This window comes from Schistocerca piceifrons, chromosome 3 (genome assembly GCF_021461385.2).
Source record: "Schistocerca piceifrons isolate TAMUIC-IGC-003096 chromosome 3, iqSchPice1.1, whole genome shotgun sequence".
NCBI classification, from domain to species: domain Eukaryota; kingdom Metazoa; phylum Arthropoda; class Insecta; order Orthoptera; family Acrididae; genus Schistocerca; species Schistocerca piceifrons.
The window spans coordinates 521049215-521073619 of NC_060140.1; the positions used below are offsets into that span (position 1 = coordinate 521049215).

At 43.9% G+C, this 24405-nt stretch overlaps 1 protein-coding gene across 1 annotated transcript in view; it reads left to right on the forward strand.

The window, feature by feature from the left end:
* Positions 1 to 5231: 5231 nt before the first annotated feature.
* LOC124789608 (low-density lipoprotein receptor-related protein 4) overlaps positions 5232 to 24405 on the forward strand; it is a 618985-nt gene continuing 599811 nt past the window's right edge. The window contains exons 1-2 of the mRNA XM_047257023.1: positions 5232 to 5244; positions 20075 to 20210. The gene's annotated coding sequence lies outside the window, so the exon portion shown is untranslated. The remainder of the gene's footprint in view (positions 5245 to 20074; positions 20211 to 24405) is intronic.

A 24405-nucleotide genomic window follows, 5' to 3' on the forward strand; every position in this document is an offset into this window, starting at 1 on the left:
CGGCTCGAATGCGACGAATTCACTGGGTAATGTGCCTAACTTCACAAAAAAATGATTAATATATCTGACCATGTCATAATAGGAAAAAGCGATCGTAATCAGATAATCAATTATTCTAAAATTTCAAAATATTAAAGACTCGCTATAAAACTTTTTAAAACTTTCGGAATTTTTCTGTATATTGTCTCAAACGCATTTAGCATCAAATACTTTTTTATGAAGTGATGACCAATTTCGGTGGCTTAACTAATTAACGCTAATTTAAGATAAGAATATTGTGGACAATGCAGTGGCCTTTGTATACAGTGAATGCATTTGGTCTGAAGATGGTAGTTAAGCTACCGAAACTGGTCATCACAGTTTATAAAATTTTACAATAACTGAACAAAACTTGATATTGCTTCATTGCTCCATCGCCATTTTACGTGTGTCATCAGACACATACTGTTACATTCGCAGCCGGGACACCTGCTTTGGCCGTCTATGAAGTGCGACAATAAAGTAAGAGACTGATTTTCTTTGCAAGATGTGGCAACCGTGCTGGCTTGCATAGGCACAATATCTTTGACCTCGTTGTATAAGCTGCTTTTAGTTCAAGCAGCACATCGATGCAACTGCTCAGTCGTGAGTTGTGCTATATTAACACGTGTTTGTGTCTCTCGTAATGGAAATGGAACCGCATAATTTTGCGCAACGGTATGCCATTTCTTTTTGCGTTAAATTGGACGAAAAAGCGACGACAACTTACCGTAAGCTTCAGAAAGCTTTTGGAGAGGAGGTTATGTCAAGAGCTCAAGTTTTTCATTGGCATAAGATGTTTGGTGAAGGCAGAACGAATGTTGAAGATGAAGACCGCAGTGGACGACCATCAACCTCACGGACCAATGTCAATTTGGCCAGGGTGCGTGAACTCGTACGATCTGATCTAAGATAATCTGTGAAAATGATTGCAGAAGAACTGAACATCAATAGAGAAATGGTTCGTCTAATAATAACTGAAGATCTTGGTATGAGAAAGATTTGTGCAAAAATGGTCCCCAGAAATCTCACACCACAACAGCGACAAACACGGAAAAATGTGGCAGCCGATCTGTTAGAGCAAACGGAAATCAATCCAGAATAGTTGAGCCGTGTTATCACTGGTGATGAAAGTTGGTTTTTTCAGTACGGTCCAGAGACAAAACGCCAAAGTTCGCAATGGTGCTCAAAAGTGAACAAAAAAAGCTCGCATGTCAAAGTCAAAAGTGAAATGCATGCTTGTGTACTTCTTTGATTCCAAGGGAATTGTTCATAAAGAGTGGGTGCATCCTGGACGAACAGTTAACCAATATTACCACAAAGAAATTTTAAAAAGACTTCGTAAAAGAGTTCTTCGTGTCCGTGCCAACATTGCTGATAATTGGATTCTGCATCACGATAATGCGCCATCCCATACTGCTCTGTCAGTACAGCAATTTTCAACCTCAAAACAAATTTCAGTACTACCACAGCCACATTATTCACCAGATATCGCTCTGTGCGACTTTATTCTATTTCCAAGAGTCAAAACGGCGGTCAAGGGACACCATTTTCAAACAACACAAGATGTCCAAAAAACAGTGACGAGGGTCTTGGAGGATATTACAGAAGAAGAGCTCCAGAAATGTTACCATCAATTCCAGAAGCGCTGTAAAAGTGTGTGCAATCAGGAGGGAACTACTTTGAAGGAGACAACACTGAACTTGACTAAAACAGTAAGTAAAAATTTTTTTTCTCATGTCTCGTTACTTTATTGTCGCACCTCGTGCACAGCTGTTATTGGAATTTCAAGCACCGTAACGACGCAATTCACCACAAGATAGCACTGTAGTTTGGAATTTCGTACAAGGTGTCCCTAGTGAACTGGGAACTGTGTATTCTGCTGTTTGTTGGCAGCACCGATTCCTCTGTAACAAAATAGACGGTAGAGGCGCCTACCTCTGTTTCCCTCCAGCCGCTCATATCTCGAAGCTATTTTATGCGAGTAGTAGAAGTGTAAGGTGTCAGGCAAATCCAACACCTTCCATGAAAACCCTGACATGATAGCAAATCCGGCAGTACGTCACATAGCTCCGAATAAATCCTGGCATTAAATTAACCATAGTAATACGATCAACGAGTGAGCAAACGGAATACCACAGACTAACACAAGAACACCTAAAGGCATGTCATACCTTCCCACCGTGAAACAGACGCAGTTCCGAGGGGAGAAACGAGAACAGAAGCCGAGAGCAGAACCGTGTTAAGCTAGAAGGCCCTACGACAAGGGACGGACACCCACATATCCGGCTGACCGCCAGGACTACCCCCTAGCCCATGTTAAAACATATAGCCCCGCAGAAGAACAGTATAGATCTTACGATAACACTAAAAGGGCCACACCAGCTGCAAGTTTTAGCGTGAGACTTTTTCGCGTCTCTGTTACGTTGCAAACATTAAAAACATTGCCTCACCACGAAAAGTATAACGTTTCTCGTTGGGTAGACAGAATTTTTGTAGGCGGAGCTTAAGGTTAACATTGAGACCCTGATTGGTCAGTTGAAAACATAGCCAGATAGGTTTTCTTAAACCAACTACGGGAAATTGTAGTAAAGAGAAGTTAGAAAATTGCTTCCGAGACGGCGAGGTGTGTGGAGCTGCGCTGCCCGCCGCCCCCTGACGCTGCCTAAACACCGACAAGGTAATGAACACACTCGATGCCGCCCGCATAAGAGCGCATAAGGCTTCACTCAGAACTGCAGAAGTCTCATCTGTTACATCCCCTTTTTGCGTAATACTAGTGTCGATCGTCAATTAGAGCTGATGGTATTCACATTTGCTAATTGAAGTTAAAATCTGAAACGCGATGATTTTTCTGTAATATAATTATTGAGAAACCACATCAGCCACTGTAATTTACGACAAGTTAAATAAATTAAAGTTAATTGAGGGTCACTGTAGACCATTTTTGATAGTTTTCTCTTTTATGAAACTTAATTTAAACCTAGATTATACACTGCTGGAAATTGAAATAAGAACACCGTGAATTCATTGTCCCAGGAAGGGGAAACTTTATTGACACATTCCTGGGGTCAGATACATCACACGATCACACTGACAGAACCACAGGCACATAGACACAGGCAACAGAGCATGCACAATGTCGGCACTAGTACAGTGTATATCCACCTTTCGCAGCAATGCAGGCTGCTATTCTCCCATGGAGACGATCGTAGAGATGCTGGATGTAGTCCTGTGGAACGGCTTGCCATGCCATTTCCACCTGGCGCCTCAGTTGGACCAGCGTTCGTGCTGGACGTGCAGACCGCGTGAGACGACGCTTCATCCAGTCCCAAACATGCTCAATGGGAGGCAGATCCGGAGATCTTGCTGGCCAGGGTAGTTGACTTACACCTTCTAGAGCACGTTGGGTGGCACGGGATACATGCGGACGTGCATTGTCCTGTTGGAACAGCAAGTTCCCTTGCCGGTCTAGGAATGGTAGAACGATGGGTTCGATGGCGGTTTGGATGTACCGTGCACTATTCAGTGTCCCCTCGACGATCACCAGTGGTGTACGGCCAGTGTAGGAGATCGCTCCCGACACCATGATGCTGGGTGTTGGCCCTGTGTGCCTCGGTCGTATGCAGTCCTGATTGTGGCGCTCACCTGCACGGCGCCAAACACGCATACGACCATCATTGGCACCAAGGCAGAAGCGACTCTCATCGCTGAAAACGACACGTCTCCATTCGTCCCTCCATTCACGCCTGTCGCGACACCACTGGAGGCGGGCTGCACGATGTTGGGGCGTGAGTGGAAGACGGCCTAACGGTGTGCGGGACCGTAGCCCAGCTTCATGGAGACGGTTGCGAATGGTCCTCGCCGATACCCCAGGAGCAACTGTGTCCCTAATTTGCTGGGAAGTGGCGGTGCGGTCCCCTACGGCACTGCGTAGGATCCTATGGTCTTGGCGTGCATCCGTGCGTCGCTGCGGTCCGGTCCCAGGTCGACGGGCACGTGCACCTTCCGCCGACCACTGGCGACAACATCGATGTACTGTGGAGACCTCACGCCCCACGTGTTGAGCAATTCGGCGGTACGTCCACCCGGCCTCCCGCATGCCCACTATACGCCCTCGCTCAAAGTCCGTCAACTGCACATACGGTTCACGTCCACGCTGTCGCGGCATGCTACCAGTGTTAAAGACTGCGATGGAGCTCCGTATGCCACGGCAAACTGGCTGACACTGACGGCGGCGGTGCACAAATGCTGCGCCGCTAGCGCCATTCGACGGCCAACACCGCGGTTCCTGGTGTGTCCGCTGTGCCGTGCGTGTGATCATTGCTTGTACAGCCCTCTCGCAGTGTCCGGAGCAAGTATGGTGGGTCTGACACGCCGGTGTCAATGTGTTCTTTTTTCCATTTCCAGGAGTGTAGATGTGATATGGGATAGGTCATCCTCCGATCCATTGTAGAACTTGGAAACACATTCAGGGAATATTCATTCACATTTTTGTTGAACGCAGTTGGTTTTTATCATCCTGTATTAAAACATTTCCTTTTATCAGTAGTGCAATTTATAAACAATGTTTTGTGAGTAGAATGAAATTTCCAATGGTAAACTTAACTGCTTTTTCGGCGTTATTTTACCAGCTAGCTAAAAATAGGAAAGCCTTTAACCCCTTCCACCAAATTTAGTTAGTATTAAGATTCTTTTACAGGGAGTGCAGTGGAGCTGACGCTGAAATCATTAAGTATTTGATTAAATCATCGCTAGTCTCACTGAACTCTTCTGAACTCTACATGTCATGTCTGGCGTCTCCTTACCAGCAACAGGTCCCAGGTTCAAACTAGTCAATTCCCTAAAAAAAAAAAATCACTCAGAACGTCGTTGCGCGAAAGTGGTAGGGAGACACGACTTCGAACAAAGAGACACCACGCAGAATGTTAGAGAAGTATCGCGTGGAGCAAAATTTCTGAAGGTAGCGAAAGGAAGTAGACAGCGCCTTCTCCGTCGCTTACCGCTGACGCTGTTGGCCGCTGTCCGCAGGAGGAGCAGGTGGAGGACGAGGAGGTGTACCCGTGCACGGACGTGTGCCGCGCGGGACAGTACACGTGCGTGAAGACGTGCGCCTGCATCCCGCCGTCGTGGCGCTGCGACGGACACACCGACTGCGCCGAGAGCGAGGACGAGGACGACTGCGCGCCCGCACCCGCGCCCGGCGCCGCGCCGCCGCCCGACGAGGTCAGTCGCAGCACCGTGCCTGCATCTTTCTTTTGTTTCTGTCACTGCTTCTTCACTGCGTAGATTCAACAGCAGGCACGAAAAACTATATCCCTGTCTTGTTGTTGTTGTTGTTGTTGTGGTCTTCAGTCCTGAGACTGGTTTGATGCAGCTCCCCATGCTACTCTACCCTGTGCAAGCTTCTTCATCTCGCAGTACTTACTGCAACCTACATCCTTCTGAATCTGCTTAGTGTATTCATCTCTTGGTCTCCCTCTACGATTTTTACCCTCCACGCTGCCCTCCAATACTAAATCTGTGATCCCTTGAAGCCTCAGAACGTGTTCTACCAACCGGTCCCTTCTTCTTGTCAAGTTGTGCCACAAACTCCTCTTCTCCCCTATTCTATTCAATACCTCCTCATTAGTTACGTGATCTACCCATCTAATCTTCAGCGTTCTTCTGTAGCACCACATTTCGAAAGCTTCTATTCTCTTCTTGTCCAAACTATTTATCGTCCACGTTTCACTTCCATACTCCATACAAATACTTTCAGAAACGACTTCCTGTCACTTAAATCTACACTCGATGTTAACAAATTCCTCTTCTTCAGAAACGCTTTCCTTGCCATTGCCAGTCTACATTTTATATCCTCTCTACTTCGACCATCATCAGTTATTTTGCCCCTCAAATAGAAAACTCCTTTACTACTTTAAGTGTCTCATCTCCTAATCTAATTTCCTCAGCATCACCCGACTTAATTCGACTACATTCCATTATCCTCGTTTTGCTTTTGTTGCCGGCCGCTGGTGGCCGAGCGGTTCTAGGCGCTTCAGTCTGGAACCGCGTGACCGCTACGGTCGCAGAACGCTCAGAGCCATTTGAACCATTTTTTTGCTTTTGTTGATGTTCATCTTACATCCTCCTTTCAAGACACTCACAATTCCCTGTCTTACACCCTTTTTAATCTTTGTCTCCCACTCTTATTGTTCCCCCTTGGTTTTGTACAAATTGTACATCACCCGTCTTTCCATATAGCTTAATCCTACTTTTCTCAGAATGTCAAACATCTTGCATCTAGTCCAACGCTTTTTCCAGGTCGACAAATCCTATGAACGTATCTCGATTTTTCTTCGGCCTTGCTTCTAACCTGTCTGAAACCAACCGCCAAAGAATGGCCAACAGTTTTCGGGTTGATGCAACACTCCACTTGTAGAGGGACTGTGTCAGAGCGGAGACATTCCGCGTGGCGGCTTGCATGATGGATGAGCTGCTTCCAACATGGGGTCAGTGCGGCACTGAGGTCGCGGAAGAAGCAGCAGAACACGTTGCAAAACGCACGAAGATCTCCGTGCATATCAAAACCCTGCCGCAATTCCTTCTCCCTGTCCTCCCACGTTTATCGAATTTCTATGCCTTCTTACCGTTATAATCCATTATAACAAGTGAATTGAAGATCATTGAGAATATAAGCCCTTTTTACCAGGATTCTTGTCTGTATAGCTTTTACATTACCAGCCCAAAAAATAGATTGCATATTGTGTGATCTTAAACTTTTCCGCCGAATCTACTGTTTGTACTATTTGCGGGTGTCCAGCTGGGTGAAGTCGTCTTCGTAACACGATATTCAGAGAGCGTACCTTGCCTGTAGAATGAGAGACTTCACTACTCTCTGCCGCCTTTCTATTCTGATCTCGCCCTACCCCTTCCAGAAGTGTTAAGACGGAGCTCATCGTTTTGGGACGGTGTGGTGAAGGACGCTATTAAAATTCGAGTAGCTGACGGGCTGATCGACAAGACAGCGGCTATACCCTAAGCAAACCTTAGGACCCAGCACTCAGGCAAGTAAAATAGCAGCGTCGGCCGGGAGCCACTTCCGCCCCCGAAGAGGGCTACAGAAGCTATGATGGACCGAGGTACTCGCCCAGGCCTCAGCGATGCCGTCCCCCCACCACTCCACCCGACGCGTCCTGCGACCAGGTATTGGGGGAAGGGGTGGAGAATGATTACGCTGTAATGGATGCGGGATGTAGCGAAAACGCTCACCCTAGTGGTATCACCGTAAAATGACGGCAACGTACGCTGTCTAAACATCATATTACGATGACGACTGCACCCGGCTGGACACCGAGAACAGCACAAACAATAGATTGCATATTGACACCACTCTTCAATTTTTCAGCTCTGGTATCGACCTGCTGTCTTAATGTTGCTATCCTGTCCTGTACGTTGTTTCGAACCGATGCTCTTTTATCCAGAGCATACCTGTTTCTGTTAATGCCAGCAGTTACTCTTTCAAAGGACTCCCACAGTCACATTAAACTGAAGATTGTATTTCATGCAATTATTTAAGCTGAACGTACACTCATAGTTGCCACCATTAGTAGAATAATTAACTGATTTATCGTGGAAGCCTACAGATGGATTCTACCATACGCTTAAGTTGAAAACGCTACTAGAGCTTCACATTGTCCCTTGCAGCATGTGCTTTAAGTCAGCTGACAACTGCTGCACGGTCTAATATGGTTTATGATTTTATCGAGACAAAATATAAAAAACTTTAGGGAAACGGGAAAGTACCTCATCCCCTGCTACTGATTTGGTGGTAGTATCGATGAAAATTTGTCCTTTCAGTATTGTCCACTCACCTAATCCAAATGTCTTCTTTTTCTTCCTGATTCATAGTAACATTGAATACAGTACTCATAACGAAGTTGCTTTGCCAGAGGTAAAACTTAACGACATGAAGTGCTAATTGTTACTGGTAATAAGTTCAATAGTCGTTATCGTTCCTATCGCCTGCGACCGGCAGCGACCGAGGTACACTGCACATACCAAATAAGTCATCGACTTCACAGGCCTTTATGTACTTGCCTTGAACCTATTGTCTCAGAATTAAATTACAAATAGTTCCCAATTCCCTGTTGTGACCAAGATTTTCGGGTGGTTCTTCTCCGTTGCGGAGGCAAATACCGAATCTGTAAATCCCCTACCAAAATATTGCGAACTGAGACTCTCTATCACCATACCAGCTGGCCTCTTAACTGACCGAAGAGATGCCGACTCTGCAGTGGATCATAAGTGGGAAGGTCCACTCTGTCTTCATGGATAGACAATTACAGATTAAAAAAAAATACTCTGTCTCAAATCCCGTATCCATCTTACTTCTCTCACATGCAACTCTTCCATCTCATTAAATACCCTCTTCTCCAATTCGAAGATCATAAATCCTACAAATCCCGCAAACTTTAGAATCCCACTGTCTTTCCAATTCATCCCAACCCTAAGTCGCTATACATGATGTCCAATACATAATGTCTCTTTTACATGGTTATTCAGAATGATCTAGATACATTCAACTGACTGTAACACATGATTATACTGATATCAGGTGCTATAGGTTATGTATATGGAAAAAGTAACTCAAGATTTTTTTGCCATGTTCACAAAGGTTCAATGTGTGAACCATTAGTCACAAGGCAAAAGTCGAGTCTTTATTCGCTCTAAAGTGTCCATATCGATGTCAGTTATAGCTGCCCTGGTACCTTCTCGTAAGTCAGCAATGTTATGGGAAAGGGAGGTGTGAAACACTGTCTTTGATATAACCTCATAGGTAAAAATCACATGGTGTCAGGTCTGCAGACGTTGAGAACCATGTCTGCAACTGCAGACTGCTAGCTGACATACGAGCAATCCATCTTTGTAGTAGCTCAGTATAGAAGAACTCACAAACATCATTGTGGAAATGTAGTTCAAATGGTTCAAATGGCTCTGAGCACTATGGGACTTAACAGCTGTGGTCATCAGTCCCCTAGAACTTAGAACTACTTAAACCTAACTAACCTAAGGACATCACACACATCCATGCCCGAGGCAGGATTCGAACCTGCGACCGTAGCGGAAATGTAGTCGAGCCGCCATGAACTACACAAAACTCTCTCTCAGTTGGTCTGGCAGCCATGTTGTTGGAGATCACAATAGCAAAAAAAAAAGCTTCTTAAGTTGCTGTTTCCATATATATAATCATATAATACGTTATCTCAATAAAGAGATATTTTACAATCACTTCAATCACTTGAGTGTGTCTAGATAATTTTGAAAAACCCTGTTTTTTGTTCATGATCAGCCAAAAAAAAGGTTGCAACATTCACTTTATTCCTCAGATTTCGTTCCATCTTATATTGTAGCTTGACAACGATTCGGTCCAGTTAGGAACAACGACAACACTATACCCACCATATTAGAATTTCAGGGATGGAATCTACTCAGCTGGAAAACGTCCAACCAAGTGCACTGACCGAAAGGAAGTTACAACAATAAAGCGTTTTTGACTGCCAGCTCGTGATATTTACACCATTTACTCGTAAGCTGCTAATTTAGCAGCGGAGGGAGCAGCAGGATGTTAATACACGGTTGGCCATAAGTCAGTTGTCACAAACAGTTTGAGTTCATGTTGTTTGATGTTATCTGAGAAACAATAAATGGATAGTTAACTGCAAAACATTGTTTATTTGTTTTGCAAACGTGGTGGAAACATGACCATAATTACAGTGCTCATTGTGATTTGTTTGTAGACTGCTTTCCAAATATCCAACCCCTTCATCTCGACGAGGCAGTCAGTAGTTAAATTTAAGATTTGAAGTGAGTGGTCGGTAGCGGATCTTCCTCGTTCAGTTGGGAAAAAGTCTGTTACTACAGTAGAGAATCATAATTTCCTGTACCATACTTTTCACAATCATCGACTAAGCATCAAAGTAAATCGTCCAAGTGTGACGTTCGCCTGCTTTGTTTCCTCGTTGGTTGTCCTCGGTGTCGACGTACTGCATTGCTATTCTGGCTGAAAAATGGGGGTGAAAGTTCAACACTGTACTTTAAATGATGTAGCCGACAGGTGCACATTTGCGTTTCACAGTTCTTTACTTTCACTGTTCACAACCCCCCCCCCTCCCCCCCCCCTCCAATATACACATTCAATATGGCATGTTAACTACTGTTTAACTTTCGATAAACCTCATTAATAAGTTGCAGGCACACATCCACATACTGCTACAATAGTTTACTGTTGAACATCTACGAGCAGTAAAAACCTAACCACACGTTTCACAGTATTTCAAATAAACTGAACAGACACTCTCATTCCTTTAACACATATTTCACAGTTAACTTGATGCACTGTTGTTCATCTAACCAGTACGGGTTCCGCATCTGAAACTCGGCCGTGGACGGACTGTCTCGGGACCAAAATTCGGGCCTTTATATATCCTTACAATAATAGGCTCTGGAACTACACATTGTTCGATGTTTAATTTACAGAAATTACAATTAAAACTTCACTCGTTCAATTAACTGCATACATCGAAAAACAGCGTCTTTTTAGCACTTTCTTCTACTACAAGGGTTAAGCCATATTATTTGTTTAAATCATGAAAATAACAAATATAGTTACGCCAACAATACTATTTACGAAATTGGAAATTAAGATCGCATTAATGCACTGAATTTAAAATTAAATTTTTTTATTAGAAGATAATAAACATATAATAGAACTACAAGAATACTTATTTACAATGAACACATTACTGCACTGATATGGTGCAGAAGTTAGATTGTACTTTACACACACACACACACACATGGTAGTATGCGTCACGTTAAAGAATATGAGTTGGTATTGCTAAGCTTTCTGTACAGCCTATTGCTTCAGATTGCCGCGTTTAATAGTGTGACTTAGATCGTTGTAGCCACAGGTTACGTCACTAGATGCGGTACGTTGAAAGCATTTAACGGACATGTCAAAAGAAAGTATATACTTACTGACGAAATTAAAACTGAGTTTCCATTCCTGAAATTAGAATAGCAAAGAGAGAAATTATTTTGCAGGTTCTGTAAAAGTACTTTTTCAATCGATCATGGATGTCGATCTGATGTTGTGGCACACATTAATGTGATAAAACACTAGCTAGTTGTTTCAAATAAAACTTCGTCGTAAAGTATGATATCTTTTCTTACAAAAAATGAAAATTGTGCCATTAGAAATGATGAATAAAATCGTCTTGCTGCTGGGGAAAGTTTGCTGGAAAGTTTGCTAACTATTCACACAATGAAACATTACCATTCCTTCAGGTATTTGGACAGCACTGCTGTAGTCATCAGGAAACCGTTTCAGAAGAAATTTACCTGTTCCAGAACAAAGTGTGAATCTATAAAAGCTGTTGCATTGGCTCCATACACTTTGCATTATATTTGTGAGGAACTGAAAGATGCTAAGTACATTTCAGTTTTGATGGACGCTTCTAATCACAAAAGTGTATAATTGATACCAGTGATTGTTAGATATATTGTGCCAAGTAGCATTCAAGTAAAGGTGATTGACTCCCAGCACATAACATGTGAAACGGCTGCTGTTATAACAAATCTTATCTGGAAGTTCTTAAAAAAATGTCATGTGAGGAATAAAATTGTTGCATCTACTCCTTTCGTGTTGAAGAACTAAAAGAGTTTTGCGAGTTTTCTGAAATGGGATATGAACAGCTGTTTGGCAGTGTTAAAAGCAGATGGCTTTCCTTGGACGTGGCTGTTCGTAGAATTATTGATACTCACGATTGTTTGTTGTTTCAAGAGAAATGTCCTACAATCTTAAAATAAATCTTTAGGGATCCCCAGTTACTTTTTTGGCTCTGTTTTATTCAGAGCCGACTGAAAATGCTTACATCGACAGTAAAATCTAATGAGGCAGCAGGTATGTCAGCAGATGAATATTCATAAGGAAAATGCAGTCGAAGAAACGGAGAAACTTTCAAACCATGAAAATTCATTCTTTGATAAGTTCAGTGCAAGAAGATGGCTCTCTGTAAAATTCAGATTGCTTGGACATTTCAAGTTTGTTTTATGAGACATTAATTGCATGTATTCAAAAATGGGCTTACCCATATCACGTGCTTAAACCATTTAAATAAACTGGGTTCAGCTCAAACATTCTCTTTTTTGGAAATCGGTTCATCAATGTATAAAAACTTTAGCAGATTTTGATGAAAATATTCCGAAACAAACATGTGACGATAAATTTTTTGTGGAAGTGAGCCTTGTTAAAATGTATGTGAAATCGAAAACGATGAATTAAGAACTGTTAAGCGTGTTGGTGGAAAATGGTCTATCATTGTCAACTTCCTTGCATCTCAAGATACTTGCTGCAAAATTTGCAGCTCATTGCTACATTTGTATTGGTTGTACCTGGAACTAATGCTGATGCTGAAAGAGCGTTCTCTATCACAAATGCTTTATAGACCGAGGAAAAGATGGGGTTTGGTGTGGCAACTGTGAAGGTAATACTTATAGTTAAAATTTCTGTTCAGGAGACATCATGTGTTGATTTTTATAAAATTCTGTTTGAAAATACCAAACTCCTGAATGACATCCGTTCTGTGATTCTTCAGCTTTTATTGACGTATTTTTGTAACGGAATAGTTCACAGGTGAAAAGCCGAATGTCAGTGTACAATGGGGACAATGTCTCGGCAAGCGATCACTTTACCGTACTGTACATGTTGGACACTGACATCCCGCTGTTAATCTGTGAACTGACATACACTTTTCTGCAAAGTATAATTGAGAGTGAGAAGTGAGTAACCTATGTAAGTGATAATCATTGACTACCCTAGTCAAAGATCGTATTATATTAAAGTGATGTACTGTATTTGCAAGTGACAGCAATAAAATATTTATTCAGTTTTTGATGAAAGGTATTTTGATGTACTTTTGTGCGAGTTTTTACAAAAACGTATGATGATCTACGTAGATGTAACATAAACCAAATATTTTAACGCAAATATACACATCAAAAAAGTTTTGTATCACCTCGGTTCCGAGAGTTCCGGAACATGTACAGAAAATTGGAATAGTGATCAACATAAACATCATCTCCGTCCTTTTCATTGTTCATGGAAACCACACATTGTATGTTGAACCACCATACAGTGAGACTTTCAGAGGTGGTCTTCCAGATTGCTGTACACATCGGTACCCCAAATACCCAATAGCACGTTCTCTCGCATTGATGCATGCTTGTATTCGTCGTGGCATACTATCCACAAGTTCATCAAGGCACTTTTGGTCCAGATTGTCCCACACCTCAACGGCGATTCGACGAAGATTCTTCAGAGTGGTTGGCGGGTTACGTTGATCACAAACAGCGTTTTCTAATCTATCCCAGGCATGTTCGATAGGGTTCACGTCTGGAGAATACACTAGCCACTCTAGTCGAGCGATGTCGTTATCCTGAAAGAGGTCATTCACGATGCGGGCGCGAATTGTCGTCAATGAAGACGAATGCCTCGCCAATATGCTGCCGATGTGGTTGCACTATCGGTGGGAGGATGGCATTCACGTATCGTACAGCCGTTACGGCGCATTCCATTACCACCCCACAACAGCTGGGAACCTCCACCTTGGTGCACTCGCTGGACAGTGTGTCTAAGGCATTAAGCCTGACCAGGTTGCCTCCAAACACGTCTCCGACAATGGCCTGGTTGAAGGCATATGCGACACTCATCGGTGAAGAGAACGTGATGCCAATCCTGAGCGGTCCATTCGGCATGTTGTTGGGCCCATCTGTACCGCGCTGCATGATGTCCTGGTTGCAAAGATGGACTTCGCCATGGACATCGGGAGTGAAGTTGCTCATCATGCAGCCTACTTCGCACAGTTTGAGTCGTAAGACAACGTCCTGTGGCTGCACGAAAAGCATTATTCAGCATGGTGGCGTTACTGTCAGGGTTCTTCCGAGCCACCATCCATAGGTAGCTGTCATCCACTGCAGTAGCTGAGCGAGGCATGTCATCGACAGTTCCTGTCTCTCTGTATCTCTTCCATGTCCGAACAACATCACTTTGGTTCACTCAGAGACGCCTGGACACTTCCCTTGCTGAGAGCCCTTCCTCAAAGTAACAATGCGGACGCGATAGAACCGCCGTTTTGACTGTCTAGTCGTCGTTGAACTACAAACCAGACGACACGAGCCGTGTACCTCCTTCCTGATGGAATGCCTGGATCTGATCGGCTGTCGAACCCCCTCCGTCTAATAGGCGCTGCTCATGCATGGTTGTTTACATCTTTGAGCGGGTTTAGTGACATCTCTGTACAGTCAAAGGGACTGTGTCTGTGATACAATATCCACAGTCAAAGTCAGTCTCAGGATTTCTGGGAACCATGGTGATGCAAAACTTTTTTTTATGTGGGTACTATATAGAGATAGCATTGACGAAATTTTCCGCAAAATGTCGATTCATTTCAACTTCTGATTTGTGTACCATATCGGGAATCGAACTCGGACGCCCTTGCATGGGACGCGAGCATGTTACCATCCAGCTAAGCAGGCGGACTCTTTAAGCACTATCTTAGCAATACAAACGCATTTTCAATCATGTATACTACCAACGGGGTGTGGGGCGGCGGCGTACTTTATGATACCATTAAAAAAAATAAAGAAATGTATATTTCGTCAATTGTTGTTGACTTTCAACGATAACATAATTTTTAAAGAGGTACTTATTAGTAAGTAGGGTCAGGAAACTGAAAATATTTAATATGACATCAGTTCTGGAAAGCCACATCTACCACTACCTACTTTAATTTTTGGATTAAGTTTACTTGAAAAATTTTAAAACCATTAAAAATCTGGTAAAAGAATTCATTAAAAACAATAAATAATTTTTTCCAAATTTTAAAATATACGGTACACGGTTGGATTGCAATACTTAAGAAACGTGAGCATCAAATACCCCTACACAACCACCCTTTCGGCAGATATTGCTGGGGTTAATGCTAAATTAAATGCCTTCTTGGCAGTGTCAAAATCTACGAAGCTGATGTCCAGGCTGATTGTTTGTGGGAGGTCAAAGGCCGGCGGCCGGTCGGCACGGTGTTCTGAGAGCGGCCTCTCCTCATTAAGGCCAGTGGCTTAAGGAGAAGCCCCAGCTGTGCCACCTTCAAGTCTCTTCAGTTGAAAAGCGTGGTGCTGAGGTTATCGTTCGAAACACAACATCGATATAGTAGTAGCTTCGTTGGTGTTAGCAAGAGAAGACACACATTGACAGTTTGCTCCATAATTAAAAATATCGGTTAATAACTTGCTGCTTGTGCTGTAACAAACTGACCTTCTTTTCAGAAACAAAACTCCACTGTCATCACATATTTACGAATGATTTCGACAGTTCCTAAAATTTAAAATTGAAGTATTACACTGTCCGCATAGGAACCTAGACCTAAATTGAAAGAAACAGCCGGCCGGAGTGGCCGAGCGGTTCTAGGCGCTACAGTCTGGAACCGCGCGACCGCTACGGTCGCAGGTTCGAATCCTGCCTCGGGCATGGATGTGTGTGATGTCCTTAGGTTAGTTAGGTTTAAGTAGTTCTAGGGGACTTATGACCTCAGAAGTTAAGTCCCATAGTGCTCAGAGCCATTTGACAGAAACATATCTTGCCTAATGATGGTTGGGTCTTCGCCTTTTTCAGCAGTGGCAATTCGACATATTTCAACCTCTTTCTTTGCTCCTTTGTCATAGAGATACCCCCAGCACTACTGCATGCTGATTCAGATGCTAAAGAAGTCATCTGGACTGGCCTGACACAGCTGCAACATTTCCGCTGCTGCTTCGGCTCGGCTGTCTTTTTCAAATGGCGTGAGCAGTCGCGAAACACAGCGGGCGGCCAAATTATCCGTGTTAAAAATGTGCTAAGTGTTGAAAAGTGCTCTACGGCTGATCTGATGCTAACCAGTGAATGATTATTTTCCATTGTCACCTCGGCTGTCATATGCCAGTCTTAGAGCACCAGGGCCTCCCATCCTCTTGCAATTCCCGGTTATTCAAATAGAGATGGTTTGCCACTTCGTTCTTCGTCATTTTGATTTGTTTGAGAACATTGTATGCGTAGACACCACCTAATCACGTGTTATATGGCGACGCGATGTTGCCGCACATGTCCTCCATCTTAGCTAGGGCTGCCGCAGCGTTGCTCCCGTCGAAATGCAGAAATCGAATCACCGCACGATACTCCACATCATTCTTTTTATGTCCTGTAGCGGCGGGCTACGGAATCCTGGCTCGGGGATTCTAATGTGTAGCACGACTGCAGACGTGTACCTATAAACAAACAAAAAATACGCTCTAGTAGAAATATGTACCATCAGCCGTTATTTTTGGAAACTTTATTTAGGCTACTAGTTTCAACGTCTCAATAGCGTGTTTTTCAGGCCAATACATCGAATGTCCGGAGTATTCCATTCGTATGTGTACATAATGGAGGAACCACTGTAGTAACTGGATTCCGTACAAGTCTTTCGGACAGTGTGTGCTCTTTCCACATGTATCACAGTTGCTGTTACCTGTGCAGTGAGCACACACAGTTGGACAGACTTGTCCGGAATTCACTTACTACAGTTGTTCCTGTGTTATATGCACGTACGACTGGAATACTCTGGATGTTCGATGTACTGGAGCCTGAGGAAGACGCTATTGCGGCGATGAAACTGGTAGCCTAAATAAAGTTTTAAAGAATGATGGTCGATGTTAAACGTTTCTAACACAAATCGACCGGCCGCTGTTCCTCAGTCCGTATATTTTTATGATGACTGTACGATTACAAAATATGCTGTACGAAAGCGTATGGACGAAAGTACTTTCTTCATGAGTGCCACTGCCAAGAAACATAGCTCGGTGAAACTTGGGGCATACATAGAATGAACTGCTGCTGTATAGTACAGTACAGTACGGTGCTGTAGGTAACTGAAAGAAATACGCCACGAGACATACAGAAATGGCACTTTTATTCAAAGACATTAATTACACCGCGAGGTATGATGGTCCCCTGGACGTTGCAAAAGGCGGGAAGTGGTTCCTCATAGGGTGTGTGATCAGTACGGACAGCAATGCAAGATGTTTAACGTACTACCGTGCTCGCCGCACAATTGGTAAGGAGTTGTTGTAGGGCGTTCCATTCCTCCACCAACGCATTTGAGAACTGTTGCCGGCCGAATGTGGCCGAGCGGTTCTAGGCGCCTCGGGCATGGATGTGGGTGATGTCCTTAGGTTAGTTAGGTTTAAGTAGTTCTAAGTTCTAGGGGACTGATGCCCTCAGAAGTCCCATAGTGCTCAGAGCCATTTGAACCATTTTGAGAAGTGTTGAATGGTCGTTGGTGCGTGTGGAAGTGCTGCAGTACGTCTGCTCGTCGAATCCCACACGTGCTTGATCGAATTTAAGTATGGGAAACTGGCGTGTAAGTCCACTCACCGAATATCCTCTCGTTCTTCCATCTGCGCAGTTCGATGTGGTCGTGCATTGTCATCCGTAAAAGTTAAGATAGCGTCGACACCTTTTTATACATGTTTGAAATTCATGACTCTACAAAGCTATTCCTATGGTAAAGGAAGAAAACTTCACAAGAAAAGGTCGCTAAAAATTCATTTTATTGGATGACCAGTTTCCTCAAAGCTGTGCTGTCGTGTGCCTCGCGCATGGATGTGTGTGATGTCCTTAGGTTAGTTAGGTTTAAGTAGTTCTAAGTTCTAGGGGACTGATGATCACAGATGTTAAGTCCCATAGCGCTCAGAGCCGTTTTTTGTGCTGTCGTGATCGGATCTTGTGCTTTTGAATTTTTACAACATATTCAAAAGCTTAAGATACGACGATGACAGCATAACTCTGTCAATAACCCACTAAAACGCATTTTTAAAGATTTTGGCTTGTGAAGTTAGCTTTAGTTGCCATACATTGCAGACCGCCCCCAAATGAACCGTGTCGGTAATATATAACTATTGCTATTGCTTGTAAGTGCTAAACTAGACCATGGTTGGCAGGAGCCTGCTGGAAACAGACTATTAGATATACACTTGATGATAAGTAAGAGTTCATAAGAACAGTATAGCGTTTTTGGTGTTGTGGTCTTCAGTCCTGATGTAATCCTGATGTAGTCCTCCACGCTGATCTATTCCGTGCAAGTCTATTCATATCTGCATAACTACTGCAGCCTACGTTCATTTGACTCTGTTAACTGTACTCAAGTCTTGGTCTCCCTCTATAATTTTTACCACGACCCCTCCCCCCCTCCCCAACCTTCAAGATTACCAAACTGACAATTCCTTGATGCCTCAGGCTATGTCCCGTCAATTGGTCCTTTCTTTTAATCGATATGTGACATAAATTTCTTTTTCCTCACTTCGGTTCAGTACCTCTTCATTAGTCACCGGTTGTAGCCATCCAACGTTCAGCAGTCTTCTGCAGCACCAAATTTCAAAATGTTCTATTCTCCTCTTGTCTGAACTGTTTATCGTCCACTTTTCACTTCAGTACAAGACTACGGCCCTTACAAACTCCCCCAGAAAAGGCATCCTAAGACATAAATGTATATTCAATGTCCACAAATTTCTCCCTTTTGGAAATTCATCTTTGCTCTTGGCAGTTTGCATTTTATATCAGCTCCACTTTGCTCCTCCCCAAATAGCAAAATATACCTTCTACTCTTCTACATCGTTTCCTAATATAACTGTTTCAGCATCACGTGAAAATAATTCTACTACTTACTATTAATTTGTTGTTCTTTTATTAATATTAATGTTACATCCCGTTTTCACGACGCTGTCCATTCCGATAAACTATAAAAACAATAATTTCTTGTAGCTGAATGGCCGGTAGCAAGTCTTTCAATTGGACGCCACTTCCGCAACTTGTATGTTCCTTATCTACCCCAGTTATCATACTAATAACATAACGTGGAAACTGAATAACGTGTCGCTCCAGGTGACTGCTCAAATCATTGAGGGGTGAAGCCTACATTAAAGGCAGACTGAAAACTTCCGTAGTCCGACTGGGTTTTGATCTTCTGACCTCTCGGTTTTCAACCGCGCTGTCCACTCCGGTCAACTGCTCTTCCAAGTTCTTCGGCCGTATTTTCTGTACGTATGCGTCTGAGTACTGTCTATACATATGACCGTAATACCCAAATCTGGTTCGTGTATGCTGTTCGCATTTTCTGTCTATATAGTACTAATGCACCTGAAAAATGTACAATTCTCTATCCGCAACTTTTGAAAGAATTCTTACAAGACATACAAAACAACATTTATTGATAATTTATATACACAGTGAATAACACGGGATTAAACTGGAAACCCAAATGTGTACCAGTGACGTTTTATCATATCTTGTGTTACCAGCAGGATTTTTATAGCATACTACCTGTGTGTATCCTGTATTACATCTTCGTTCTTTTTACTCCTCTGAGTACACTGTAGATGTGAAATTTGTTTTCCGTCGAAATCTGTCCTTTGTTAAGCCAGGGTACGACTTAAATTAGTGTACGCTCTGATTAAAAAAAGTATGTAGTGTAACATTTCCATGTATGGGCAGGTTCCTAAAGCCAATAAAGTAAAAAGAAGTTCTTCCCTGTCTCTGACAGAATAACAGTTCCATCGCCGAAGCTTTTTTGCTTCACCCTGAAACGCAATACCCTGTCGAAATTTCTCTTTGATTTCCATTATTGTTTGCTCGAATTTTAGATTAAAAATCATTGGAGAGAGGCTACAACCCTCTCTCACCCCCTTCTGAATTATTACTTCCCTTTCATGTCCTTCAACTACAGACTGGTTTCTGTAGATAAACTTTCGCTCTTTGTATTTTAACCTTGCTACCCTCAGAATTTCGAAGAGTGTGTTCCAGTCAATATTGATGTGTGTAGAATATCATAGGAGTGTACGTTAAGCGCAGTAATTAGAGTTTCCTGTAAGGCACAGTGATTTTGTGGCATTGTGTACGTTCGGCGCATTTTTGGAAACGGCCGTATAGCGTGCTTCCTTCCTGCAGAACGAGCCGACCACCGGGGAGTGCCTGCCGTCTGACCACCGCGTGCGCTGTCCGCACACCCGCAAGTGCATCCGCGAGGACTGGCTGTGCGATGGCGAGGACGACTGCGGCGACTTCTCCGACGAAACACATTGCGGTGAGATTTATTACTAAGGGTAATAACACACACACACACACACACACACACACACACACACACACACACACACACACACACACACACAGCTCAGAACTATCGCCAACCATAAGGTGCATGCAGGATGGTGTTCTGGTCGTGTGGTTCATAGTGCCTGTATAAAAATGGTACACTACTGGCCGTTAAAATTGCTACACCAAGAAGAAATGCAGATGATAAACGGGTATTCATCGGACGAATATATTATACTAGAACTGACATGTGATTACATTTTCACGCAATTTGGGTGCATAGATCCTGAGAAATCGGTATCCAGAACAACCACATCTGGCCGTAATAACGGCCTTGATACGCCTGGGCATTGAGGTAAACAGAGCTTGGATGGGGTGTACAGGTACAGCTGTCCATGCAGCTTCAACGCGATACCACAGTTCATCAAGAGGAGTGACTGGCGTATTGTGACGAGCCACTTGCTCGGCCACCATTGACCAGACGTTTTCAATTGGTGAGAGATCTGGAGAATGTGCTGGCCAGGGCAGCAGTCGAACATTTTCTGTATCCAGAAAGGCCCGTACAGGACGTGCAACATGCAGTCGTGCATTATCCTGCTGAAATGTAGGGTTTCGCAGGGATCGAATGAAGGGTAGAGCCACGGTGGTGACACATCTGAAATGTAACGTCCACTGTTCAGAGTGCCGTCAATGGGAACAAGAGGTGACCGAGACGTGTAACCAATGGCACCCCATACCATCACAGCGGTTGATACGTCAGTATGTCGATGACGAATACACGCTTCCAATGTGCGTTCACCGCGATGTCGACAAACACGAATGCGACCACCATGATCCTGTAAACAGAATCTGGATTCATCCGAAGAAATGACGTTTTGCCATTCGTGCACCCAGGTTCGTCGTTGAGTACACCGTCGCAGGCGCTCCTGGCTGTGATGCAGCATCAAGGGTAACCGTAGCCACGGTCTCCGAGCTGATAGTCCATGCTGCTGCAAACGTCGTCGAACTGTTCGTGCAGATGGTTGTTGTCTTGCAAACGTCCCCATCTGTTGACTCAGGGATCGAGACGTGGCTGCACGATCCGTTACAGCCATGCGGATAAGATGCCTTTCATCTCGAATGCTAGTGATACAAGGCCGTTGGGACCCAGCACGGCGTTCCGTATTACCCTCCTGAACCCACCGATTCCATATTCTGCACTCACTGGATCTCGACCAACGCGAGCAGCAATGTCGCGATACGATAAACCGCAATCGCCATAGGCTACAATCCGACGTTTATCAAAGTCGGAAACGTGATGGTACGCATTTCTCCTCCTTACACTAGGCATCACAACAACGTTTCACCAGGCAACGCCGGTCAACTGCTGTCTGTGTATGAGAAATCGGTTGGAAACTTTCCTCATGTCAGCACGTTGTAGGTGTCGCCACCGGGGCCAACGTTGTGTGAATGCTCTGAAAAGCTAATAATTTGCACATCACAGCGTCTTCTTCCTGTCGGTTAAATTTCGCGTCTGTAGCACGTCATCTTCGTGGTGTAGCAATTTTAGTGGCCAGTAGTGTATAAAGATGCCAAACAACAAATGCACACACCATGCTAGAACTGGAGCTAATCAGCTACACGGAAAAAAAATCGGCAACACTAAAAAAGATGGTAGTCGTGTTTCCACATCTGAAAGATGATCTGTTGAATCCTGTGTAGTCGTCGAATATGGGGTGTCTAGAAAACCTGCTTTCTCGGATCGGTAGACATTCAAATAAATCGTATTAATGAGTTTTATTACGAAAACTACACGACAATAATTAACTTTGAGAATTGCATAGAAGTGTCGCAAGCAAAGGGCGACCGACAAAATAAGAAAGCTCTTCAGTATAACAATTGCAGTTTGAGCTACCTAGAATGTACGAGCAAAATAATGAGCTTTGACTCTTGTATTCAGGTCGCTAATCGTGAAGGTTCTGTTCAACTGGGCCGCGGCTAGTCGGGAGCGGCGTTTATGCTCTCTTTGCATAAAGGCTGCTGTTGTCGCATTGTCGTCCTGGAGAGAAGTCGGTCAGCGTGCAACTGGCTGAAGTGTTCTTCGCAGCCCACTCTACTCTCTCGTTCCCGACTGGCACGCCGGCGCTTGACTTTACGCCGCAACATGATGCTTATTCAGATTTCGCTCTAGTGGCATAAGAGTGGCGCTAGTAGTGCCACTATAATAATGTAAATCAGGTTTGCTATAAATACACGCTGTAACGGTCGAGAGCATTAGTTGCCTTTGAGATTGGACGGGGTGAGTTGATCTTAGTCAGGTTGGCCAAGAATGCTTTTAAGGTGACAAGGATGCAGTCCTATCAACACCTCACTGAGTTTGAACGAGGTTTGGTAACAGGGATAAGAAAAGCTAAATGTTCTTTCTCAGATATTGCAGAAAGACTTACCAGGAATGTAGCCCCTGTACATAACTGCTGGCAACAGTGGTCACAGGAAGGTACTGTCTCAAGAAAACCGGGCTCCGGTCGGCCACGTGGCACTACCAAGATTTAAAACCATCGTGTTCGGCGTGTGGCTCTGGCGCATCGTACTGCATCTGCAGCAGCAACCTGAGCCGCAGTTGGCACAACAGCGACACAATCAACTGTTACAAATCGGTTACTTCAAGGACATCTCCGAGCCAGACGCCCTGTAGCGTGGAGTCTACTGACCTCCAACCACAGTAATTTGTGACTTCAGTGGTGTCACGTGAGAGCTCTCTGGAAGGCAGGGTGGAGGTCTGTTCTGTTTTATGATGAAAGCTGGTTCTGCCTCAGTGCCAGTGATGGTCGTGTATTGATTAGAAGGCGGCCAGTGCAGGGCCTGCTGCCTGCTAGACACACTGGACCTACACTCGGAGTTGTGGTCTGGGGTGCGAGTTCGTATTACAGCAGGAACACTCTCGTGGTTATCCCACACACCCTGACTGCAAATCTATATGTCAGTCTGGTGATTAGACCTGTTGGACTGCCATTCATGAAAAGCATCCCACGGGGTGTTTCTTAACAGAATGTGGACATGTTGCTCGATCAGCCGATCTGACTCCAATCGAGCACATGTGGTACATCATCGGACGACAACTCCAGCGCCATCCAGAACCGTCCCAGTATTGACTGACCAAGTGCAATAGGCATGGAATTCCGTTGCACTAACTGACATCTGGCTCTTGTGCAACACAATGCATGCCTGTATGCATGCTTGCATTGAACGTTCTGGTGGTTTCACCTGTTATTATTGCAATAGCATTCCACATTTGCAATGGCTTATCTCGCGCTCACATTAACCTGTGATGTTGCGATTTTAATCACTTAAATACGAATGTATTCCCGAATACTCTACTGTTGGGGGTGCAGTTTTTTCCCGTCAATATATACCAAATTGGAAGACAGGGGATGGACAAAAATAGGAAAACTCCTCTACAAACACAACACATTACCATGCCTAATACGGTGCAGGAAAACCGTAGTTATTCAAAACATCTTCCAGTTGTTTCAGAATGGATGAACGCAGGTAGGTCCTGGGTGGTTTTCTAGCGAAACTTATGTCATTCGTCTTGCAAAATATTGGCAATTTCAGGTAATGAGGGTGAAGGAGGATAGCGATAACGCACCAATCTCTCCTAAGTAGACCAAAAAGGCTCGATAATATTGAAATCTGGTGACTACTTTGGCCAAGGGAGATGCGACAATTCATCCTGATTCTCGTACAACCAATCCTGGACGAAGTGAGCTATATCAACAGCGCCCAGCCGTCATGGAACACAGCATCAGCGTTGGAAAGCAAATGTTGTACCATGGGATGAACCTGATCAGTCAAAATGATCACAGAATCCTTGGCAGTAATTCGACCTTGTGGAGTAACCGTGGGTCATATGGAATACTACGATATGTCTGCCCAAATCATCACCGAATCCCCGCTATGTTTCACTCTTGGGACACATATTGGGCTGGAATTTGGATACAGTGTGCAACAAGACTCATCCGACCAAATGGCTTTCTTCCATTGTTCCATAATGGAGCTTCGGCACGACGTTATCTGTTATGGACATTAGCATCACCAATGCGTGGATTTGGAATTCCAGCTCGCCCGAAAATTCCCAGCTTCTGGAACTCACTTCCTATTTTTTTGGTGCTGATATGTTATGCGACTGCGACATTCAGTTCTGC